This window comes from Aquarana catesbeiana, linkage group LG01 (genome assembly GCF_042186555.1).
Source record: "Aquarana catesbeiana isolate 2022-GZ linkage group LG01, ASM4218655v1, whole genome shotgun sequence".
NCBI lineage: Eukaryota > Metazoa > Chordata > Amphibia > Anura > Ranidae > Aquarana > Aquarana catesbeiana.
In genome coordinates, this window is record NC_133324.1 from 882,594,393 (window position 1) to 882,620,249 (window position 25,857).

General features: G+C 43.8%; 1 long non-coding RNA gene across 1 annotated transcript; it reads left to right on the forward strand.

The window, feature by feature from the left end:
• The first annotated feature begins 393 nt into the window (after window positions 1–393).
• Window positions 394–25,857, forward strand: LOC141117725 (uncharacterized). Its single transcript, XR_012237205.1, has 5 exons — window positions 394–589; window positions 2,138–2,345; window positions 19,884–20,006; window positions 20,131–20,218; window positions 24,378–25,857. It is a non-coding gene; the product is annotated as an uncharacterized lncRNA (long non-coding RNA).

The window sequence follows — 25,857 nt, forward strand, 5'->3', positions numbered from 1 at the left end:
AAGCAGTTTAAGGTGTTAGGTGCTTTTTTTTTGTTCATATGTAAGTGTCTGCATGCCTTTAAAAATAAAGACACACACTGCAATGCACGTACATTGTGCGTTGTACCGTTATTTACATACATTACAATGTGTGTGAACCCATGCAAATGTTCATATGAATCTGGCCTCAGCCTTACTGGTAGCTGATGGGAAAGCAATCTGTCAGTACAGAGATACAGGAGCTGAAATGAGTGATTTATTTAAAGTCTGTAGGTCAGTGACATCAACCTTTGCTTAGGTAAGCATACTGGAAATCAGGTGTAAGATTTGTTTTTTTTTAGTTTATTTTTTCCTCTGAGTGTTTTATCCTTGTTAGCTTTTTTTTTTTTTTTGCAGGTGGGGGCTAGGAGATATGTGGACCTTTCATTTTCTTTTTAAAGCAGTCTGAGAACGCCATACAAGGGAATCACTACGACAGTTGGGTAGTGTAATCTACCACATTTCATCCACCAGTGATACCAGTATGTACCTGTATGCAGAAACTTGCTGTAGTACAAAGAAACAGTGAATGACCCCAGCAGAGGCACAGCCAGCAATAACAAATTTACAGGTTTGTTAAACTTTACCCACCCTATTTAGGTGCCCATTTACATCACATCGCAGTGTGCGTAAAGGCATGCATGTTTGTGCCTTGAGGTGTATTGTGTTAGGCAGCTCATTTATTTTTAAAGGGCTATCAATACACCTCATTGCATTAAATAATTGGTTCTGCTAAATTTTTTTCAGTGCACTGTGGATGTGCATTGGGGTGTCATTATCTTTAGTGGCAACTGATGTCACTGCATTCCTGTGCACTGAAGTATTGTGCATTATGGTACAAATAAGTCCTAGGCCTTAGATATACTTTAATATTAGCCATTTGTTTGATAGCAAAAGATGTCCCCCTTGCCATATATATACAGTACCTTGAAAAAGTATTCACCCCCCTGGCATTTTTCGTGTTTTGTTGTCTCACAAAATGGAATTAACATGAGTTGTTTGAGGATTTGCATCATTTAATTTACAGAACATGCCCACAACTTTGAAGATGTTTTTTTTTATTGTGAAGCAAACAACAAATAGGACAAAGTAACAGAAAAAGTCAATGTGCATAACTATTCACCCCCCTAAAGTCAATACTTTATAGAGCCACCTTTTGCAGCTATCACAGCTCCAAGTCGCTTTGGATAAGTCTCTATGAGGTTGCCACATCTTACCACTGAGATTTTTGCCCATTCCTCCTTGCAAAACTGATCCAGCACCTTCAAGTTGGACGGTTTGCGCTTGTGAACAGCAATCTTTAAGTTTGACCACAGATTTTCTATTGGATTGAGGTCTGGGCTTTGACTAGGACATTCCAACATATTTACATGTTGCCCCTTAAACCACTCAAGTGTTGATTTAGAAGTGTGTTTGGAGTCATTGTCCTGCTGGAAGGTGAACCTCCGTCCTAGCCTCAAATCTCACACAGAGTGGTACAGGTTTTGCTCAAGAATATCCCTGTATTTAGCACCATCCTCTACATCATCATCTACAAATTAATCATGTTTGTACTGCTTTTATATCAATTCTATTTCCTTTGCAATGTGCTGGACAGATGACATATGTAAATATATACATTTATCGAATGTACCAATCAATTATTCCAGATCACCATGTGGTGCCAAGTTGATATATATCTATGTATCCTTGATGTCCATGTTACATGCGCACATATGTGTGTGAATATATATGAAATTATATCTTTTATACTTTTTATTTGTCTTCCATTATTGATATGTATTTTTTACATCTTTCCATGTTCAATAAATATGTCCTTTTACCAATTTATCTCCACAATGTCAATAGCTTCATTTTAAGCCCCAATTTTCCTTCTTTATTTACTCCCGCCCCCTCTACAGCCCAGCGGTCCAGTGAGCGAGGGGAGGGGGGGCAGTTCAGAGAGCCGGTGACTGTCTCTGCTCAGGGAGCCCTGAGAAGCGAGCGATCGGTGGTGTTCGATCGCTCGGTTCTAAGTCTTAGAGCTGGCGGGGGGACAGATACAGCATCGGACTAATTCTGCATCCACCTATGATTCCGGAAAAAAATGAAACCCCATACTTCTCTTTTCTTTTATTAGGAGGAGAGAATTCTCTAGGTGATGTGATGAGTGGGCTGATCGAAGGAAGGTGATCATTTTTGGATAAAGTCTCATTGTGCCTAATGACTGTGCAGAAGACTGAAGCAGGATGCTGTCTAAAATAAGACATTTCCTACTGCGGGCCTGGAATTATTTAAGATATGATTTTCTTTCAAGCAATTCATCCAAAAACAATAAGTACACCCATGTAAATATCTTTTTATCTCCTTTACATACCGTATCATTTACTGAAAACTACGTTTGTAATCTTCCCTTCAATCCTATTCTTATTGTAATTCTGAGATTTCTTTGCTCCTTGTATATTATTTCATGCATGAGAACTAACAATGTGCTCATTACAGAAGAAAGCCCCTGAATTATAAAACTGTGATTTCATTTGGTAGTAACTCAGGACCATTATTAAAAGATTCCGATTGACACATGTTGCCAGAGTAGGATATCCTGTCTCAGGAAGGCCTCCAGGACCTCGGTGTGTACCGTCTGAAGGGCTGATTAGAGGCCTGGAAACTATAGGAACTTTCTATCTCACCAGGGAGTTTCAAAAGAAGATAATATTGTTATAGAGAAAAATAACAGAATAATGGAGACTGTGAATGTGGAGTCTGGCAAGAGCAGAGAAAAAGGGAGGAAACTTTTAGAAAGTGCAAAGATATAGAACTGTCATCAGCACAAAATGGAAAAAAACAACGGACAATGTGTAGTGGATAGCAACAAGCTGTCAGAAGCGTAGAAATGGAAAGGGTAAAAAAAAACAAACAAACAAACAAACCTTACCAACTCAGACGAAAATACATTTCTGTATGGAGTGAGACTTGACTTTGCCGTGGGGGACATTCTCTCCCACCTCCACACAACCGTAACAAATGATCCATGGATGCCGTAGAACAAAGCTTCCCAACCTTTTCCACTTGAGTACCCCTTGGAAGGCTTTTTCAATAAATGATACCCCCCAAATCTGTCAGTACCATACGGGTACTTTCAGAAACATGTCCGCAAGCTGTATACTTTTGATCCTTTGAACACTTAAAGCAAAGTTCCTCCGGGTGGAGGCGACGGCATCTTTAGTAAGAGAATCAGGAAGAGAAACCTTGCCGCTTCACAGCCTGGTTCCCTACTGAGCATGCACGAGTTACGCTGCACGTTCTGAATGGTCCACGCTGTCTTCTGAGACCTGTGTGTCTCCCAGAAGAAAACGGGGGGGATGGAGGAGGGGCCAGACATGACGTAGTTCGCCGTGGATTCTGCGGCGCTCTTTTGCCGGAAGTGGGAGCAAATACCTGTATTAGACAGGTATCTGCTCCCCCCTCCTCCCTGAAAGGTGACAAATGTGATACCGGTGGGGGGGGACTGGATCAGCGGAAGTTCCATTTCTGGGTGGAACTCCACTTTAAGGAATAAGCTTCTTTTTGACACTTGTTGTTTACAAGTTAAAATCATTTTTTCTTTGCTAGAAGATTACTTAGAACCCCCAAACATTATATATATTTTTTTCAGACACTTTATGTCACACCGTATTTGCGCAGTGGTCTTACAAGCACAATTTTTTTGGAAAAATACACTTTTTTGACTTAAAAAATAAGACAACAGTAAAGTTAGCCCTTTGTTTTTTATATTGTGAAAGAAAACATTACGCCGAGTAAATTGATACCCAACATGTCACGCTTCAAAATTGGCCTGCTCGTGGAATGGCGACAAACTTTTACTCTTAAAAAATCTCCATATGCGTTGTTAAAAAATTTCTACAGGTTACATGTTTAGAGTTACAGATGTGGGGGAAGATGGTAGTTGCGCTGTGATGAAGGGGGGGGGAGGGAAGCTACAAAGATGACTAAAGTGGCAAATTGAACTAAAAAAGCAGAAACGGGCCAATGCATGAATAGATCCTACATGCTAAAAGAACATGGTGGGGATGCAGTGCAGTGCAACGTAGCTGATCAACATGACATGTTGCGGGCAGACAAAGCCTAATATATAAAGGTAATCGTGAAACAGTGACTGCTTGAATATAGCAAAACAAAAATGCATATACTAACACAAATAGGATGAATAAAGACACAATGCAAAAAAAAAAAATAATGCAAGAAAAATATATGTGGGCTAGTGCCCCATTAGCAAAAACGTGCCAGATCCTGGTGAACTACAAGTGACAAATCCCTAGCGCCGAGCTCGTCTCCTGTTGTTTGTCTGTGGCAGCGTCCCGTGCTCCAATCCTAATGCATATCGTCACGTCACGTGACTTCTTCAGAGGATTCCTCTGAAGAAGTCACGTGACGTGACGATATGCATTAGGATTGGAGCACGGGACACTGCCACAGACAAACAACAGGAGACGAGCTTGGCGCTCGTAGTTACTACACACTGCAGCATTGTTTTAAATGTAAGTTGATTGGACTTGTTTTATTAAATAAATATACCTTTTATATGGGATCACGCTATGTGCGTCTCTTTCCCCCTCACACTGTACATCACTACTCTACCTGATGAACACTGAGGAGAGAGGCACGGGGACATATTCCAGTTTCCAGGCACGGGGACAGATTCCAGATTGGTGACAATCCTGGAGGCATACGAGCTCGGCGCTCGTGGATTGATGCCCACACTCACTTCATGAAAGTGAGTGCAACCTCCCCCTGTGTGTGTCTTGCCCCCCCTCCACTGTGGTCGTTGCAGAGTTATTTTACATGCTGTATACTTTTTATTTTTTATATTTCGCTTGGCATGTTCATATTTTTATATTTTATATATTTCGCTTGGCATGTTCATCATTGTCACTGCCTGTATACACGGAACGTCTACACCTGCGGGTCATTTGCAACACAGGCTGTACACCTTACAGCTGTAAGGTAAGCGGCTTGCAAACACGGAGGTGTCCTCACTGAAGATCCCCCCTCCCTTCACGATTGGACTTGTTTTGTGTTTCTCATCACGTGTTTTTGTTTTTTTGGAGTGGATGATAGAACTAATATTCATGTTTGTCCTAGCGATTTGTCACTTGTAGTTCACCAGGATCTGGCATGTTTTTGCTAATGGGGCACTAGCCCACATATATTTTTCTTGCATTATTTTTTTTTTTTTTTTTTGCATTGTGTCATTATTCATCCTATTTGTGTTAGTATATGCATTTTTGTTTTGCTATATTCAAGCAGTCACTGTTTCACGATTACCTTTATATATTAGGCTTTGTCTGCCCGCAACATGTCATGTTGATCAGCTACGTCGCACTGCACTGCATCCCCACCATGTTCTTTTAGCATGTAGGATCTATTCATGCATTGGCCCGTTTCTGCTTTTTTAGTTCACTTTGCCACTTTAGTCATCTTTGTAGCTTCCCTCCCCCCCCCTTCATCACAGCGCAACTACCATCTTCCCCCACTTTTGTCCCATTTGTCCTGCCTTGGATCAGTACTTAGGTGTTGCAGCAGTGTCCTTTTAGCATAGCCCCCCCCCCCCGACAGCGCAGGAGTTTCCACTTTCACATAGAGTTACAGATGTGTCGTTTGAACACCGTTTTCATATGTGGGCATGACTTGGGTATGCGTTCGCTTCTGTGCGAGAGCACGGCTGGACGGGGCGCTTTACATTTTTTTATTTTTTTTTCTTATTTGTTTAACTTTTTATTTTTTATTTTTACACTGTCCTTTTAAAAAAAAAAAGGTGGGTCGCTTTTATTCCTATTACAAGGAATGTAAACATCCCTTGTAAAAGAAAAAAGGCATGACAGGACCTCTTAAATGTGAGATCTGGGGTCAAAAAGACCTCAGATCTAACATCTACACTAAAATGCAATAAAACAAAATAAAAAAATGAAATGTCATTTTTTTTTTCAAAAAAAAAAATTTCCCCTTTAAGACCATTGGGTGGAAGTGACGTTTGACGTCGCTTCCGCCATTGAAGCCGATAAAAGCGATCTTGCGGCGAATCCGCCGCGGCGACCACTTTTATCTGAAAGCCAGCCACTCGCCGTTGTTGAAAATACCAGGGTTATGGCAGCTAGCTGCTGCCATACCAACGGTATTTAGCGTCAAAGTACCGACGTACAATGACGGCGATTTGTGTTAAGTGGTTAAAGTGGAACTAAACCCTCCTATCGTTTTGAGCCAAGGAAGTTGCTATCTTAGCTTCTGTTTGATCTTCAACTGGCATGGTGCTGCACATGTGATCAGTTATGACACCAGACACTGGATGGTTTGGAAGTTTGGTTGAAAGCACAAGTAAATGGGATAGTTACTTCCATGTGCCAGGAATGTAACTGTTAAATCAAAGGGTTTAGTTCTGCTTTGAAAGCTGAAGTTTACTTAAAATCAGGACCACATAAGCACCAGGACTCCCCGCAAACCTCTCCCAATCCTGACAAGCTGTACAAACTTATTCTGATTCAGAATTTTACAGCTTGTCAGCATTAGAAGAGGTTTGTGGTAAGACCTGATGTTCCTGTGGCCCGAAATGTATTTACACATGACGGCACAGCATGTTTCTCCTGGACTTCAGCCCTCACCCCTCACCACCATCCAGATCAGTAAGTGACCAGCAGGTCAGTTCAGTCCTGTCCTAGGGTGACTACGCTCACACAATGTACTGTATCTATGGAGGAACATCGTTCTCATCCTAGAACAGGACCACAGATAACCAACTCTTTAGAGAGGAATCCTAATAACATTATTGATATAGATGAAATTCAACCTGCCCTTTCACATCTTAAAGCGGAGTGCCATCCAAAAGTGGAACTTCCGCTTTAAGGAATCCTGACCCCCTGACATGCCACATTTGAATGTCATTTTTTTTTTGTGGGGGGGGGGGTGTACCTAGTTTTGACAAGTACCCAGCTCCCACTTCCACTCGGGCCTCCCTCCCTGCAACCTCCTGGGACACATCACAGGTCCCAGAAGATTGACTGGCCATTCAGGACACGGAGCGCGACTCACGCATGCGCAGTGCGCAACTGGCTGTGAAGCCACAAGCTGTCTCAGCCGGGTGCCCACAGTAGTGATGCCGGCACTGCAGAGAGGAGAGGGAGAGATGGGACAGGTTAGTGTTTATTTATTATACACTTTCTGTAGCTGTTGACTTTTAATAAATACAAAAACGTCTGGAACTCCGCTTTAAGGGGACAGAAATTGTGAACAGTGCCACTGTGTCTACAGGAAGAATCGCCAAAATGAACCTTAAAAATCTAATTCTGCCTGAATCTCAGCGATCTTAAAGTGACTGTAAAGGTAAATTAAAAAAAATAACAAATGTCTATACTAACCTGCTCTGTGCAATGGAATTGCACAGAGAGGCATGCAAATCTCTTTTCGGGTCCCCCGCCGTCGGGGCTCCTCCCCTCTGTCTAGTGCCCCCATGGGAAGCCACTTCCCATGGGGGAACACATGCGTGCTCACACCCGAGCCCCGCTGCTGTGTCTATTGACACAGACAGTGAGACCCAGCCCCGCCCCCCCTTGTCACTGGCTTTGATTGACAGCACTGGGAGCCAATGGCTACTGGTGCCTTAGCAAAGCCAGGGAGACCCAGAAGTGAGGGGAGAGAAGAGCTGCAGACGTGCACAGCGCTGGATCAAATGAGGGCTCAGGTAAGTAAAAGGGAGGGGGGGGGAGGGGTCATGCTGACACCTAAAGATTTTTACCTTAATGCAAAAAATGCATTAAAGTAAAAAATGTTTAGGCTTTACAACTACTTTACCACAGAAATCAGACTTCTGCTTTTTCCTATTCCAACACCTGAGGATGTACAAGTCAGATTGACAAAAACACAATTCTTCACCATCTGGAAAAGAAAGACAGCCAGTGGCAAGTCAGCCTAGCTGAAAAATGATCCCAGCTGTGTACTTTTCATACACTCTAAAGTCATATAAAGTTCAGATGGCAGCCATATGGATTCAAATTTGCAAGTAGTACAATGTTTCAGCAAAAATAAAATGCATGGTCATAGCTACAGTATCTTAAGAGGTCAAACTGGAGAATGATGACATCTGTGCAGACTTTATAAACTAGGGATGAACCGATACGGTTTTTTAAGACCCAGTACGAGTCCCCATACTTTTTCTTAAATACTTACTGATACCTATTTTTAGTGTCATGTGACAGTGTTCTTAGACTAATAAAAAAATTATTACTTTCACACTGAGCCACGCCGGGCATCGGCGGTAAAGCGCCGCTATTTTTAGTGTCGCTTTTCAGTAGTTTTAGCGGCGCTTTTCGGCCGCTAGCGAGGCGCTTTTAACCCCCGGTAGCGGGCGAAAAAGGGTTAAAAGCGTTGGTGCAGCGGCGCTTTGCCAGCGCTGCTCATTAATTTCAATGGGCAGGGGGCGCTTTAGGAGGGGTGTAAACACTGCTCCTAAAGCGCCTCAAAGAAGCTGCTTGCAGGACTTTTTGGAGCGTCCTGCCAGCGCAGTGCTCCAGTGTGAAAGCACTCAGGAGGAGAGGAGAGACACTTTACAGGCGCTATTTTTAGCGCTATAGCGCCTGTAAAGCGCCTCAGTGTGAAAGTAGCCTTAAAGCGGTTGTAAAGGCACAAGATTTTTTACCTTCATGTGTGCAGCATCCCCCCCCCTAATACTTATCTGAGCTACCTCTTGATCCAGCGATGTCCACGAGAACCTTCGCTCTCCGGGGCTCGCCAATCAGGAGATGGAAGGGATGGGGCCGAGCCGCAGGTCTGTGTGTGAGTGGACACACAGAGCCGTGGCTTGAGAGTGCGCCTGCTTGGATGCCCCCAGAGCAAGTTGCTTACTCTGGGGTGCACCCGGCAGGAAGGAGGGGCCAGGAGCTCCAGCCAGGGACCTGAGAAGAGGAGGATCCGGTCTGCTCTGTGCAAAACCACTGCACAGAGCAGGTAAATATAACATGTTTGTTATTTTAATTGTTTTTTTTTCAAACAATTAAGAGAGAGCCTCAGTTCACACTGCTGTGGTGCAAATTCCATTTTTTTGTACGATTTAGGTGTGTATTTATAGCACTGACAGCTGAAATGTAAACAAAAAATTCCAGCAATTAAAAATTCTGAAAAAAAAACCCAGCATGGGGGTCTCTCTCCAATCCATGCCAGGCCTTTTGGGTCTGGTATGGGTTTTAAGGAGAACCCCAGGACAAAATAAAAAAACAACATGGGGTCCCCCCAAAATCCATACCAGACCTTAGATTTGGAAGAGAACCCCAAGCCAAAAATAAAAAAAATGGCATGGGGCCTCCCCCCCAAAATCCATACCATACCAGACAGGAAAGAGGGGGGACAAGCAAGCACCCACCCACCCCCTCCTAAACTATACAAGGCCTCGTGCTCTCAACATGGGAGGTGCTTTGGGGTAGAGGGGGGCTCCCCTGCAAAGCACCTTGTCACCATGTTAATGGGGACAAGGACCTCTTCCCCACTACCCTGGCCCATGGTTATGGGGGTCTGCAGGTAGGGAGCTTATCGTAATCTGGAAGCCCCTTTAACCAGTGGGCCCCCAGATCCGGCCCCCCCTCATCAGAGGACATGAAGGAAAATCTATCCAATAAGAACACAGGCGGCAAAAAAAAAAAAAAACTAACCTTCCCTTACTCTATCCAAACGAAAAAAAGTGTTTGCCTTCTAGTTCTACTGATCTTATATGCTGTAGCACTAAGCCTAGATTCACATTTGTGTGGTTTGGGAAGGCTTGCAAAATCACGTGCATTTTCTACCCACTGGCAAAATGCACTGCTCTTTAGCAGATGCCCAGGGGTGCCATTATTCAGCACCATGCGATTTCGTACAGTGATTTTAAAAAGGGTCCAGGACATCTTTACCTGTGTTTCTGCAGGTAGGGCAACCCACTGAAATAACTGGGCTGCACTACCTGCAGAAAGCGGGTTGCAGAAGTGAGAACTGAGGCGCTTTACAGGCGCTATAGCGCTAATACCCTTCGCTGGAAACACCTTAATATGTATTTTGGAGGGTGTCCACATACTTTTGGCTATATAGTGGCAACTGTCAGGGTTCCACAAGGTTCTGTTCTTGGACCTCCCCTATTCTCAATCTACACCTCCTCCCTGAGTCAGTTGATTGCCTTCCATGGCTTTCAATACCATTTCTAGGCTGATGACAAATCTATCACTCTATCCCTCAGCTCACTTTCAGTCACCTCTCGCCTCAATAATTTTCTAATCGACATATCAGTCTGGATGTCAAACCACTTCCTCAAACTTGTATCTATCCAAAACTGAGCTCATAATATTTTCTCCCCCACGTGCCTCTTCCCCTGATTTCTCTGCCAAAATCAACGTCTCAACTATCAACCCGTCCCCGCACGCCAAGGTTCTAGGTGTAATCCTGGAATCTTGAATTCCCCTTTCAGCCCCACATCCAATCACTGTCCAAAGCTTTCCACCTCAACCTCCGCAACATCTCCAAAATATGCCCCTTCCTAACCAATGACACCACAAAGCTTCTAATCCACAACCTGGTCATCTCTCATCTTGACTACTGCAACTCCCTCCTCATTGGCTTACCTCTAAATAGGCTATCCCCCCTTCAGTCCATCATGAACGCTGCTGTCAGAGTCATCCACCTCACCATCCGTTCAGTGTCTGCTACCCCTCTCTGCCAATCCCTCTACTGGCTTCCGTTTCACCAACAAATTAAATTCAAGATACTAACAACAATTTTCAAAGCCATCCACAACTCTGCCCACAGCTACATCACTAACCTAGTCTCAAAATACCACCTCTTCGTTCCTCCCAAGACCTCCTGCTCTCTAGCTCCCTTGTCACCTCCTCCCATGCTTGTCTCCAGGACTTCTCCAGAGCCTCTCCCATCCTCTGGAACTCCCTACCCCAATCTGTCCAATTATCTCCTACTCTGTTCACTTTCAAATGATCCCTGAAAACTCATCTCTTCAGAGATGGCCTATCCGACCCCCACCTACGAAACTGTACATTTATTTTCTCCATCAGCCCATCCCCCGCAGTTATTATTGTATCTCTTGACCCTTCCTTTTAGATTGTAAGCTCTAACAAGCAGGGCCTTCTGATTCCTCCTGTATTAAATTGTATTGTAACTGTACTGTTTGCCCTCATGTTGTAAAGCGCTGGGTAAACTTTTGGCGCTATATAAATCCTGTATAATAATAATAATATAGTGCACAAGCAGATGCATACAAGAATGGTCTTGGAACATGTCTAGTGTAAGAAAGAAAACTGTGCTATGAATTAAGAGCATTATCACATGCTAAACCAGATGATGTACAGATTGGAAGAAAGCAACAGCAATTTTGTTCACCACAAACAAATTGCCCAATTTATCTATGAAGCCAGCATCAAGGTAGGTTGGAGTTATAGGCCACCACAGGCGGTTATACCCAGACCCATCTCCTTCAGCCTTATCAATTAGTCTCGGGGCAGCGGGAAGTGCTACACATTAAGGAACTTAACAAATCACTTTATCTTTCTGCTCTTCAGAAAATGAACACTAATAATAATGATGTCCATAGGGAATACCATCTGACCTTGTAAACCACTAATCCTCTGAGCGGTCTACCTTCTGCAGAACACAAGGACAATACAGATGTCTCATAAACATATCATTTTACTTCAATGACGTTTTATAGAAAACATTACAGCTAACCTTACACAAAAAGATTGCCCCACTGACTTGGGCTCAGGCTTATGCAGCTTGGTATTTAAAAGCTGAACTCCAGGTAGAAATAAGACATAAATTATTACAGCTCTGTATTTATTGATACATCTTTAAAGCGGTGTTCTGCCCCAAAAAAAAATAATTTAAAAGCCAGAAGCTACACATACTGCAGTTGCTGGCTTTTAGCAATAGGACACTTGCCTGTCCTGGAGTCCAGCGATGTCGGCACCTCAGCTGATGCCGCAGCTGATGTTTACATCAGCTGTTGGGTGCTGCCGTTGCCATTGCGGGTAAGGGTACCCGGCAGTGTAGCCTTACGGCTTCACGCCGGGAACCCTACCGCGCGTGCGCGAGGCCGTGTTCCTCTCTCCTACTGGCCCGGCGACAGGGAGAGGAGGGAGCCCCGCGGTGATGTCACGGGCCGCAGCCCGGACTCCTGGAAGTGGGAAGAGGATACCTGTCAAAGACAGGTATCCTGTCCCCCCTCCCCCCCGAAAGGTGCCAATTGTGGCACCAGAGGGGCAGAGGAGACAAATGAGCGGAAGTTCCACTTTTGGGTGGAACTCTGCTTTAAATTTATTTTTTAAAGCAAGCAAGGTATCCTCTGACAATCCACTGTACAGCAGAGCTCAGAATGAGAAAGGGAGAAGCAGCACAAGGAGCCAACCAGTTGCTTTGTAGTGCTCACATGCTAAATAGGGCAATACTGCTAAAAGGAGAGAGCAGAGTGACAGAGAGATGAGCTGATTAGTCTGCTCTCCTATCAAATTAGTAATAAACCACCCCAAAAAATCCTTAGATAACTATCTGTTAAAATTCTCACCGCAACAATTGCAGTTTACAAGTTTTGATGCTGCTGGCTCCTGCTCTCTCTGCTGCTTCCCTGAACATCTGGTCTTCACAGGAAAGAGTTTACAGTGCAGTGTCAAGTCTTTCTGCTATCTTGGAGAAGAGAGGAGGGAGAAGTAGGAAGGAGCAGGGAAGTGCCTTGCTATCCCAGACTATGGGGCTGTTTGTTTCTATTAATGCATGCAGTATAGGAGACACAAATCTAGTTCTTACATGCAAGGGTGACTCCATAGGATGCTGCAAGAGAAAGGAGCAACCCTTAAAGTGGAGTTCCACTCGTTTGTAAGTTTATTAAAAGTCAGCAGCTACAAAAAGTGTAGCTGCTGACTTTTAATAAACAGACACTCACCCGCTCCTCTCCCCCTCCTCTCCATGCGGCGCCATCATTGCAAGAGTGGGCACCTGGCTGTGACAGCATGCGGAAGCCTGGTGCGCACTGCGCATGCGCGAGGCACGCTGCGCTCTCTTAGTGGCCAGGCAATCTTGTGGGACCTGTGACATGTCCCAGAAGATTGCAGAGAGGGAGGAGGCGAGGGATGGGGAGAAGAGGAGTCGCCGAGGCGGCGAGGCGAAAGAAACTGGAAGTGGGACAGGAAGTATCTGTCAAAACCAGGTACCCACACCCCCTCAAATGTCGCATGGTAGGGGGGTGAGGAGCGCTTAAAGTGGAAGTTCCACTTTTGGGTGGAACTCCGCTTTAAGAGAGGAAGCCTGAAAAAGTGATCACAGCACCAGTTTAAACTGGAATATTGGTAAGAATTAAAAGATGACATGCTGCATACTAAGACAGCGGTCCACAGCCTTTTAGAACCAATGACTGCTTTTGGTGTAGCTAATGTTTCCAGGGACTGGGGGGGGGGGGGGTTATGAACTCTCACAACCCCCCGTTTATATCAGTGTCCAAAGTTCCTGTTTTCATCACAGTTCCCCCTTTAAAGCAGTCCCACCATGTCCTCAGTTCCCCTTCACATCACATGTAAAAACCCCCCTTTACATCATACCACCCCTTTGCACTGTAAAGGGAACTGTGATATAAAGGGGACTGCACTGTAATGATTACAGTGTCCCTTTACAGTGCAGTCCCCTTTACATTACAGTGCCCATAGCAATCACTGCTTCTGGTCCGTGGCCCAGGGGTTGGGGACCCCTGCTGTAAGTGAATAAATCAGCTGCTAAAAATGCATTAAAAAAATAAAAAAATGGGTTTAATATCACTTTAACGTCAGCTTGGAGCCTCTCTTCCAGGAGCACACATGAAAGGGTGGCTCCACAGATCCACGCAAGTCAATGGAACCACGTGGGAGCCAGAAGCCTGGGGAAGAGATCTTCAGACCGGCTACATTTAAATAGACATGCTAGTGTTTAAAAAAGAAGCAGCAACCAAGGTAAGTAGTGAGGTGAGCCACATTTACATTTTAGGGTTTAATACCATCTTAAACAAAGCACTGTCTTCTGGGTACTCCCCCCCCCCCCTTTTTCATGGCTGTATTATATCATATCTGGTGGGACTGCCCAGCAGTTCGTACTTTTTGGGTTGAAATCTTTCATATATTGTCTACACTTTTTGGATACTCAGCTGACAGCTGATCCAACAATAGCCCTGCTCAATAAAAAAAAAACCCTGACCTTTCGACAATTCAAGCTTCTACTGCAGGTTACAACTGCAGCTAAGCAGACGATTGCTAAGTCCTGGAAGTCCCCTCACCTTAGCCATCTAGAAACCAAAAACAGGATTACCAGGGCCATGATCCATGCTAAAATAAAGGCAGTATACCTAGACAGAGTTCATAAATACGAAGGGTTCTGGAGCGCTTGGGTTTTACACTACCTCCCCCCCCCCCCCAATTTTGATGAATCCCCTTTTCTCCCATGATGTCCTACGTTTATACATTGGTCTAGAACTCGACTGTGGCAAATTACGGTTCCCTCCCCTCTCCGGGACTTCCTACTCCTCCCTCTTTCTCCCTTTTCTTCTTCCCTCCTCTCTTTTCCTTGCTTCTATCTATTCTCTAATCCTCTGTTACTGCAATATTGGAGCTGTCAGTTGATACTAGATTACTCATTTTTTTTCTAGCCCTCTGGAACATGGACACATCCATGAGATGCCATATTGTGCTATTAGTTCTTCTTTTCCCGTTCTCTTTACTGAGGCCCTGAAGTTTTGTCCTTAACTTATATACCGGTGCTTACCCTAAAACCAACGGGGCCTACGTATGTAGATTTGATATGCTGCCTCTTTTTATATACAGCAACTCTACACTGCTATTGGCATTTCAGTATACAGTCACTTGAAAAAGTATTCATACCCCTTGAAATTTTACACATTTTTTCATGTTACAACCAAAAATGCATTTTATTGGGTCTTTATGTGATAGACCAACACAAAGTGGCACATAATTGTAAAGTGGAAGGAAAATGATAAATGGTTTTCAACTTTTTTTACAAATAAATATGTAAAAAGTGTGGCGTGCATTTGTATTCAGCCCCCCTGAGTCAATACTTTGTAGAACCAAATTTCACTGCAATTACAGTCTTTTTAGGGATGTCTCTACCAGCTTTCTAGAGAGTGACATTTTGCCCATTCTTCTTTGCAAAATAGCTCAAGCTCTGTCAGATTGGATGGAGAGCATCTGTGAACACCAATTTTCAAGTCTTGCCACAGATTCTCAATTGGATTTAGGTCTGACATTTCAGTGGGGCATTCTAATGCCGCGTACACAAGGCCGGACTTGCCAACGGGCTAAACTCCGTCGGCATTTCCGACGGAAAGATTTAGAACATGTTCTATATCTGATACACACGGTCGGAATGTCCGACCGAAAGCTCCCATCGGACTTTTTCTGTGGGGAAGTCCGGCCGTGTGTACGCGGCATAACACATGGATATGCTTTGATCTAAACCATTGCATTGAAGCTCTGGCTATATGTTTAGGGTAGTTGTCCTGCTGGAAGGTGAACCTCCGCCCCAGTCTCAAGTCTTTTGCAGACTCTAACAGGTTTTCTTCTAAGATTGCCCTGTATTTGGCTCCATCCATCTTCCCATCAACTCTGACCAGCTTCCCTGTCCCTGCTGAAGAAAAGCATCCCCACAACATGATGCTGCCACCACTATATTTCACAGTGGGGATGGTGTGTTCAGGGTGATGTGCAGTGTTAGTTTCCCCCACACATAGAGTTTTGCTTCTAGGCCAAAAGGTTAAATTTTGTTCTCATCTGACCAGAGCACCTTCTTCCACATGTTTGCTGTGTCCCCCACATGGCTTCTCACAAACTGCAAACCGGACTTCTTGTGGCTTTCTTTCAACAATGACTTTCTTCTTGCCGCTCTTCCATAAAGGCCAGATTTGTGGAGTGCACGACTAATAGTTGTCCTGTGGACAGATTCTCCCACGCTGTGGATCTCTGCAGCTCCTCCAGGGTTACCATGGGCCTCTTGGCTACTTCTCTGATTAATGCTCTCCTTGCCCGGCCTGTCAGTTTAAGTGGACGGCCATGTCTTGGTAGGTTTGCAGTTGTTCCATACTCTTTCCATTTTCGGATGATGGATTGAACAGTGCTCCGTGAGATTTTCAAAGCTTGGGATATTTTTTTATAACCTAACCCTGCTTTAATCTTCACCACAACTTTATCCCTGACCTGTCTGGTGTGGTCCTTGGCCTTCATGATGCTGTTTGTTCACCAAGGTTCTCTAACAAACCCCTGAGGGCTTCACAGAACAGCTGTATTTATACTGAGATTAAATTACACACAGGTGGACTCTATTTACTAATTAGGTGACTTCTGAAGGCAATTGGTTCCACTAGATTTTAGTTAGGGGTATCAAAATAAAGGCGCTGAATACAAATGCACGCCACACTTTTCAGATATTTATTTATAAAAAAATTTTGAAAACCATTTATCATTTTCCTTTCAACTGTGGTTGGCAGGAGGAAGCACAGAGAGCAGAGGGGGATCAGTTACCTGACACATTCAGAAGTTTTGAATGCAGAAGAATCCGTGGCAACAGTAGATATGGAAGATCAGTGGTGCATGCAGCGGGACAGATAGGTGCTGCTCTCACTCCCTTTGCAGGGTGACTGGTCTTATCTCTGCTCCCTATCGTTTTCTGCAAGAAGTGTGAAGTAGCTTTACCAGATAGTTCCCTTCCACAGATCTGTTCTCTGCACGGGTTATGTGCAAAATGGCCATTATGTCACTGCTGTTTTTACATGGTAACAGCTGGGTTTGCAAAGACATTTAATGCATACAAAATACATTTATATTGTTTGTGGCTATTAAGGAATATATTGAAATTCTTTTTTTTTTGTGGCTGGAGTTTGGCTTTAAGGCTGACCCTCCCAAGTCCCTTAGTCTGGACAGTACATTGTAAAAATAACAGTTAAAGCTTAAAGTGGTTGTAAACCCTTACATATACCCACTAAAGTGACTGGCCTCAGGTGATACAGAGATGTAAAAAATCCTCCTACATGAGGATGTCAATCACAGGTTGTGTGCTGAAGCTCCCTTTCCCATCCCCCCATCTCTTGGAGTCAGCAGAACCTGTCAGAAGTGATTCATGCAGATAGCAGAGTAAGGAGACAGCAGACAGAAATCACACTAGGTGCTTTGGATTGAGGCTGGTACACACTATAGAAGGATCAGCTTTGTTCATTTTTCATTTTAGAGATTTACAGCCACTTTAAGAAGAGACAAGGGTAGGATTGTACTACAAGGTTAGCTAAAACCTTTGCAATGTATATAGTTTACCTAGCAGGGACTGCATTTTTCTCAATAAAACTGGAGTTATAATTTAAGGTCTGTCTGTATAAATTATATTAAAAAAAAGAACATGAACTTGAAAAGAACAATATGATTGAGTCATTTTCTGCACCACTGAACATGTTTTATGTTGATTTAAAATTGTTCATTTACAGTAAAGATTCCAATAAATATGTTAAACAAAACTGGTGCATCGTCCAAATGTAAGATTTATTAGGATTTGCTTAGTTAAAAAGGCTAAATTATTCATACACTACATAAAGAGATTGTCCTCATTTACATAACAGCATAATGTCTAATATGAAGATGATCTTCTAGAGCGCCACTTGCACATTTTACACCATTATAATGTAGTGCCAATTATTCACCATTTTTTAAACATTTTCTAAGCCTTCTTCATGTATCTGAATCACTCATCATGTGACCCTCTGTGTCACCTTTCAGAGGAGTGAAGACCGGTGATCCACCTCAGCAGTCCAGGCCCCTGAACCGTCTTGTCCCTGCTCCTCTCTATGATCACATTACTGGAGTCTTCATCACAAAACCCATCCATGGACCCAATACCGAAACGGACTTGCCTACACACGATCACACCAAAGTCCGATCGTTTAGAACGCGATGACGTATGACGGGACTAGAAAAAAGAAGTTCAATAGCCAGTAGCCAATAGCTGACGTTGCGTCGTTTTTGGTCCGCCGGACTAGCATACAGACGAGCGGTTTTCTGGATAGGAATTGAGTCTGTCGGAAAGATTTGAAACATGTTCTATTTCTAGGTCCATCAGAATTTTCAAAAGAAAAGGTCCGATGAAGCCCATACAGGATTGAAATGTCCGACGGAATGATTACGTTGGACCTTTTCTGACGGAAAGTCCGGTCGTGTGTATGCGGCATTAGACATGTGTCCAAATCACTCTTGCCTCTAAAGCCCGTTTTGCGATTGGATCGCACTCCAGAGGCTACTGACAGGCGGTAAGGAAGCGATGTGATGCCTCCTCAGCGCCTATTTTAACCACATTTTTGCTCATCAATGTGCTGAAAACCGCGTGCATTGCACACAGCTGCTATGCTTCCCCATTTACTTGAATGTGTAGTGTCCGGCGGGCTTGCCAAACGCTACATGTCAGGTCAAAGTGAAGCATTGAGGTCACGCCTTGTTAACCCCACCCGTTGCCTATTGCAGCTTAAGGAGCAACGGTGGCAAATACGCCCCTCAAATGCAAGTGTAAACAAAGCCTAATTTTCAGCAGAAAAGAAAACACGGGACCAAACGCATTACTATATATCTATTTACTTTGCCTATTTTTTTGTGAATAAGTACGGTTACTATGTACCCCATACTCATTCGCATGGGGGGGCAGTATCTGAGGGCCCCCTTGTTAAAGGGGCTTCCAGATTCCAAAGTCACCCCCCACACCCCAACAGCCATCATGCCAGGGTTGTGGGGAAGAGGGCCTTGTCCTCATCAACATGCTATCCTCGTCAACATGGGGACAAGGTGCCTTGGTGGGTGGTAGTGCCTTCCCCATGTTGAGGGCATGTGGCCTGGCATGGAGAGGTGTGGGGACGCTCCTGGTGTGGAGGGTGCCAACTCCTTAACAACCAGCTATTCTCTGGTTGTTAAGGACGCCAGCGGGTGCTATCTCCTTGACAACCAGCTGAAATAAAATACATTCTTTAACTATTGCAAGCCTGGACCACTTCTTTTTGAACACATGCATTTATTTATTTCCATTAGTGAATTGAATGTAACACTGTTTTATTTAGAAAGTGTTTTTGCTTTTTGAGGTAAATACTGCATAAGGGGGTAGTAAATTGACAGTTTCAGTATCCCATGTGATATTTGAGTAAATTGTGTCATGTGAGCCAAATACTGCATGCGATATGCTTTAGTGAATGGAGATATCAAATATTTGCTCCCCCTCTCCACCTTGTTGAATCAGAAAACACCTTGTATTTATTAAAAGCAATACAAAACATTTTCTGAATGAAGGAATGGGGTACCTATTTCAGATGATTGCTAAATGAGCAAACTGTGTGACCAGGCAGTGGGAAAAGTGAATAGAATTCTAGGATGCATCACTAGAGGGATCACCATCAGGAGGAAGGAGGTCCTGATTCCCCTATATAGATCTTTAGTGAGACCTCATTTAGAATACTGTGTAAAGTTCTGGAGACCTCACTGGACACTGATAAGACAGAACGATTCAAGAGACGGGTAACAAAAACGGTGAACGATTTGGGGGATAAAACATATATTTTACTGAAAGGGTAATTGATGCTTGAAACAGACTTCCAGCAGAGGTAGTGAGACAGTCAACAGTAAATGGCTTCAAAATGCTGCTTGGGATAAACCTAGATCTATAGTCAGAAAAAAAAAATGTAACGAAAAAACAAAAAACAAAACAAATAAAAAACAAAAGCAAACAAAACAAAAAACAACCCCCCCCCCCCCCCACAATAAAATTGATGGACTACTCAGTCTTTTTTTTGCCGTCACTTTTCTATGTTTCTATGTTCCTAGGAGGTGCTCAGCAAATCGCTGTAGCAATGCCCAATAGATCAAAGGACACACTGCATGAGGGACAAACTAGAAATGGAAATTGAGCATCTCCTGCATTCCTCCAGATGTTATTTATGAATACAGGTAACTACACTGGCCCAATATAGCTTTTTAAAAATAGAATTTTCGTGGAGTTCCGCTTTAATGAAAATCTATTGTTTTACACACTTCCTGTTGAATCCAATGACTCACAATGAATGACATTCAGTTCAGACAGGTTGGCACCATGAAAGCTATGAGAAGATACAAAGACTGGCAACTGAAACTTCCAACACTGGAACTAAACCGGAGAAAAGGTCAGTATATTCTACCTATTATTTTGCTACTTTATACTGGGGCGGAGAGAGCATCGGTGGTAAATCGCCGCTAGTTTTAACGGTGCTTTACCGTTGTTTTAGCGGTGCTTTTCGGCCTCTAGCGGAGTGCTTTTAACCCCGGCTAGCGGCCAAAGAAGGCGTTATTACCGCCCGTGTAGCGCCGCTGCCAAAGCGCTTTGCAGGCGCTTCGGCAGCGCTGTCTATTCATTTCAATGGGCAGGGATGGGTTTAGGAGCGCTGTATACACCGCTCATCCACCGCCCCAAAGATGCTGCTTGCAGGACTTTTTCTAGGGGCTGCAAGCGCACCGCCCCAGTGTGAAAACCCTCGGGCCTTCACATTGGAGTGACAGGAGAGGCGCTTTACAGGCGCTATTTATAGCGCTAAAACGCCTGTAAAGCGCCTCAGTGTGAAAGTGGCCTAAAGGTATTATGGGCCTGATCAATGAAAGGAGTGCATCTGATAGGAGGAAAGCAACCCGTTTCTTAATTTATAAAAATTTCAGTGGACTCACATAGGTTCCAACAGTCCTAACTTTAGAGGGACTGTACAGATTTTTGTCATTTTCCTGGTGATTCTTTTTTAAAGGAAATTAAAGTAACCAAAATATTTCATTTTGGATGAACTTCACAGGCTGTGGAATCAGTGTACGACTCTCTTGGTTAGTCTCACACTTGCAGGCTGTCTAAATTAGATGTCGCTGCCTCTATTCTTAGCCCAGGGATCATCTGCTTACTGAAATATTTACCCCTCCAGCAAGTGAAAGGATGAGAGTAAAATTCCCGTCACTGTACAGAGCGCTCCAACAACCTGACATTGCCTATTATTGTGCCATAGACAGAGGCGGGAGGGAGAGAACAGCCTTTAACTTCAACATATGCTATGAACCCCCTTATTGTAGGAGCTCATCCACACATAGCGAGAAGTACTTGTGACTCACGCGGTGAATAATTCAGTGAAATTACACATTACTCTTCACAAAAAACCAATCACCGCTTATATCAAGTCTGTAGGACCAGTACTGTGTGAGCCATCATCTAAAAGCCATGCATTGTAACAGCACATCATTTTTTCACATATTCTGCACAGCTTACGTGAAACTCACACTAAGGAACCGTCCTCAGACACCATTATGAGTTACTGCTCAAACAATCACATTTTAGCTTCAATAACATTTGCAGTGCTTCCCTCCAAAATGAAACCCAACAAAAGTAATATTAAAATTATACTAAAGTCTAATTTTTTTTTTTTTTTTAAGAGGTTCTACTTATCTGCTCTGTGCAATGATATTGTACATAAAGGTCCCTCACCTCCTCTTCTGGAAGTCCACTGCCAAGGCTCTCCATTCTTCAGGTGCCTTTCTTGCAAGCCGGGTGCTAAGAAGGTACCATTGAGTGCACATTCCTGAGTAAGGCTGTGTGCGTCCATAGACGCACACAGCGTCAGTAAGTCACACCTCCACTCCCTCCTCACAGAAGTTTGACTAACAGCAACCTATGTTTACAAACACTGTCCACTGCCCTCAGTGTATTCTGTGAAAGTAAGAAGTCAGGGGAGCAATGCTGGAGCCAAGAAAGTATTTAGAGTGTGGGGTGGGTGGCTAGGACAGATAGTGGGGTGTTTTTTTACCCTAAAGTATAACTAAAAGCAAAACTTTATTTATTTATAGTTTTTGGATAGAATGGAGGATTAATACACTTGTCAGTTTTTTTTGCTGTCTGTGCACCCCTGTTAAGGAGGTTCACCCTCTCTATTTGTCCTGTTTACCATAATCATTGACAGTGAAAGTAAAAGAAAATCCCAAATTTTGGGTTGTCCCCAGAAAAGTAACAGAGGAAAAATCTTCCAATGGGGATACTACTTCTGGTAACCTGGGGGTCCCAGGATTTCCCCAAGGAAATCCCTTAAAGCCATTTCACACTGCCAGCGCGGGGGGGGTGTCGGCAGTAAAGCGCCGCTAGTTTTAGCGGCACTTTACCGTTGTTTTTGCGGTGCTTTTCGGACACTAGTGGGGCGCTTTTAACCCCCGCTAGCGGACGGAAAAAAAGGGTTAAAATTGCCCGCAAAGCGCCACTACTGTGGCGCTTTGCAGGCACTTCATCGGCGCTGGAGCTGGAGCCGGGCTGAAGTGGTTGATGCTGTGAATGCACATTTTACTGCACATGCACAAGTGATATTGTCAGCCAAAGCCAACATATCTACTAAATGGCTCAGGTTTAGATGGTTTCCAAGATATCTACACTTACTATAAGCTTACCTGCAGTTGAGCTAAAAAGTTAAAGTGGTTGTAAATGCAGCTTCTTCCGCAGCCCCCCTAATTACATACCTCAGCCCGATCTCGATCCAGTGATGTGCACGAGAGCTGAGGCTCTCTCAATCCTCATTGGTTCAGATACAGCAGCAGGAGCCATTGGCTCTGTGTGTTATAGCACTATCCTTTAAAAACAAAGCCACCATAACTTTAAATAAAACAAGTGTCCAAATAAAGTCCATTTAAATGCAAAGAAAAGCTCAGTAAAGCGCAAGAAAGTATTCTCTCCAAAGTGCCTTCTTTCAGCATCAGAAGTGAGACTCCTCTGTGACACAATCTTCACCACCAAAAGCAACAGAGACTATTAACTGGAATGTTGGATCTCAGAAATCCCCTGCGAAGCATAGCACATTGATGTCATCCCATTGGGACTGCAAGGTAGCAAACTTCTGTTTCCTTTTTCCTTTTGCAAGTTTTATATGTTTTTTTTAATAAAATCCTTGGATTTACCTGTACTATCCAGGGCCTTCCCCCTGTCTTCTCATGTAAACAGGAGAGGAATTGCTGTGTCTCATTGCAAATTGCAGTACAGCCGGCGGTTTCACTGATCCTGTGTGGGATCCGATATTTCAATACTCACGTGTGGCTTGACCTCCTGAATTCTGAGATCCAACATTTCAGTAAGAGCTATTGGTGGTGAAGCTTTCCAACTCATGTGCCTGATTCAGGTAGTTCTTATTGCCGTTGCATTTAGATGCTATGGTTGCAACAGATTCTAAAATAATTACCACTAGCTCACAGATAAGCAAACTGGTGGCAATTAAGACCAGTTGATGTACAGAGAGAGGCCAGTGCTCAGAGTGGGGCATTTTGTGCTGGGAAGTGGAACTGAATATGACAGCTTCCGTCTCAGGGCTCTCTGGTTGCTATGAAGCTGGCAGTCAGTGGTGTCGTAGTAACCAGTGACTAAGGCCCCTTTCACACGGGACGGATCCGTGTTGATCCGCCCCGTGTTTATCCGCTGCTCAGCGGGGATCGCTCCGCTTTCCCCAGCTGAGCAGGCAGATGACAGGGCGGGACCCGCACACTGTGCAGGGACCGCCCTGTCAGATCTCCGCTCTCCCCTATGGGGGATCGGAGGAACACGGACCGTCTGTCCGTGTTCCTCCGATCCGCTCTGCAGACGGATAGAAAAATAGGATTTTCTTCCGTCCGCAGAATCGGACGAGAGCGGAGGCGGACAACATCGGGTGTTAGCGGATGTACATCCGCTGACACCCGCTATCCCATAGGGATGCATGTATGTCCGTATTTCATCCAAAAACAGATGGATGAAATACGGACATACGGTCCGCACGTGTGAAAGGGGCCTTATCCCTTGCTCCATTGCTGACAGCTGAAAATGTTAGTTCACCTTTAATGACAATTGCAAAAAAAAATCTCCAATGCATTACAGCTGCCCCACTACAGTCCTCAGTAAGCAGTCTTCCATTTTGTAAAATAATGCTCACTTTTCCAGCTTGTCAGGATCTGAAGCCGGGACCTCTGTTGTGTCTGTCAGGAACTGTTCTTACTGTACTACCTGAGATGCTGGACAGCTCCCTGCCTGACCCCTTTGACAACCTTACTTTCTAGCTTTTTTTTCTGGTGAATTTTGAACTCCTTGCTCCTCTCATGTACTTCCTGATTTAAGTCATGTCTCTGCATTTCCTGTTTGCCAGATTGTTATGCTCTTCTTCAGCCAATATCTTGCTCGTTGTGCTGCTGTTGCCATCCATATCTTTGCTACAACTCGTTACCAACCTTTGACTTGCTCCTGAACTACTCTCCCACTTGATCCCAACCTCCAACCATGTGTTACTGACCTTTGGTTTGTTTACCCAATAGGCTTCTGCTTCATCCCTACCTGCTACATCTGCCTATGGACCCTGGCTTGCTCACCTCCTGGTAAGATCGTGAGGACTGGAACCTGCGAAACCCATCTCCACCATCAGGAGCTCTGGTGAAGACCGGTTAAAGCTTAGATTTCATGTCTTAGGGGAGCCCTCGCCACCTACCTGGGCGACCTGCTTGTGTATTTATCCTGCTGGTCTCTATGTGAACCTTTCTACTGCTATAGCTACTGGCCTTCTTTTTCCATTGGGCTCCCCTCCTCACCCTGCCTAAGATGCGCAGTCTCAGCACTTCACGAATAAGCACTTGGCTGTATTGCCTACTTACGCATGCGCAGTCCGCTCTCTTTAACTCTCACAAACCACTGAGCTCAGCTGATGCTGTAGGAGAGAGTGGACAGGCGCATGTGTGGGTAGGGAACGAAGCGCCATGCCAGGGTAGCCCAGGTGCTGCATACAGATGCTCATACACATGAATAGCTCTGGCAACTTTGCATTTATTTCTCTGCAATTTCTGTTGTGTCTGCATGAATTGAAGGGAAGACTCCATAATGTAACATACACAGCAAAAAAAAAAAAAAAAAATAGATTTATCATTTCCTACTCTATAAAAAAGAAAAAATGGCTTTATATATACTTTAAGATGCAAATCAATCATTACTGTTTTAGAATGTGCATGGATACGTGTGATGTTTCAAATATTAGATTGTAAATCACCTTTGGTAGGTAGAATGCAATGTTTGAACTGAGTTGGATCTTACAGTGCAGTGTACACTTCCATTTACTTTGGCTTTTGTCATGATTTGCTTTGCTCTTATTCCTCCATATAAATAAATGCAAATGCACCATAAAAGCATTCCGAACTGACTTCAATCAGGGTCTGTCCCATGTGTATACTAGCTCTTAGGGCTTGTTCATACCATAGCATGGTGATCTGCAATGCATACGTCTTCTGCATTGTGTATGACAGCCCATTCGTTTTTACAACACATGAAGAAATATGTCCTGCACAATTTTTCAAAATCCATTGCTCCACAGTACACATAGGATTTCAATATGTGCTCTAGCGTGGTGCATCACAGTGCACTGTAGACCTGTAAAGGAATGCAATTAACATTAACTAGCAATGCACTGCAATACGCAACAGGGTTGGTTTACTAAAACTGGAGAGTGCAAAATCTGGTGCAGCTGTGCATTGTAGCCAATCAGCTTCTAACTTCCTCTCATTCAATTAAGCTTTGACAAAAAACTGGAAGCTGATTGGTTTCTATTCAGAGCTGCGCCAGATTTTGCACTCTCCGGTTTTAGTAAATCAACCCTATAGCACATTGGCATGCATTATTGCAATGGTTGCTATAACATATGGTTTAACATACATTTCAGGGTGGATATAAATCAATGATTTATTTTTTAAAAAACAGATTTTTTTATTTTTTATTATTTAGATCGATTTTTTTTTTTTTTTTTTTTTTTTT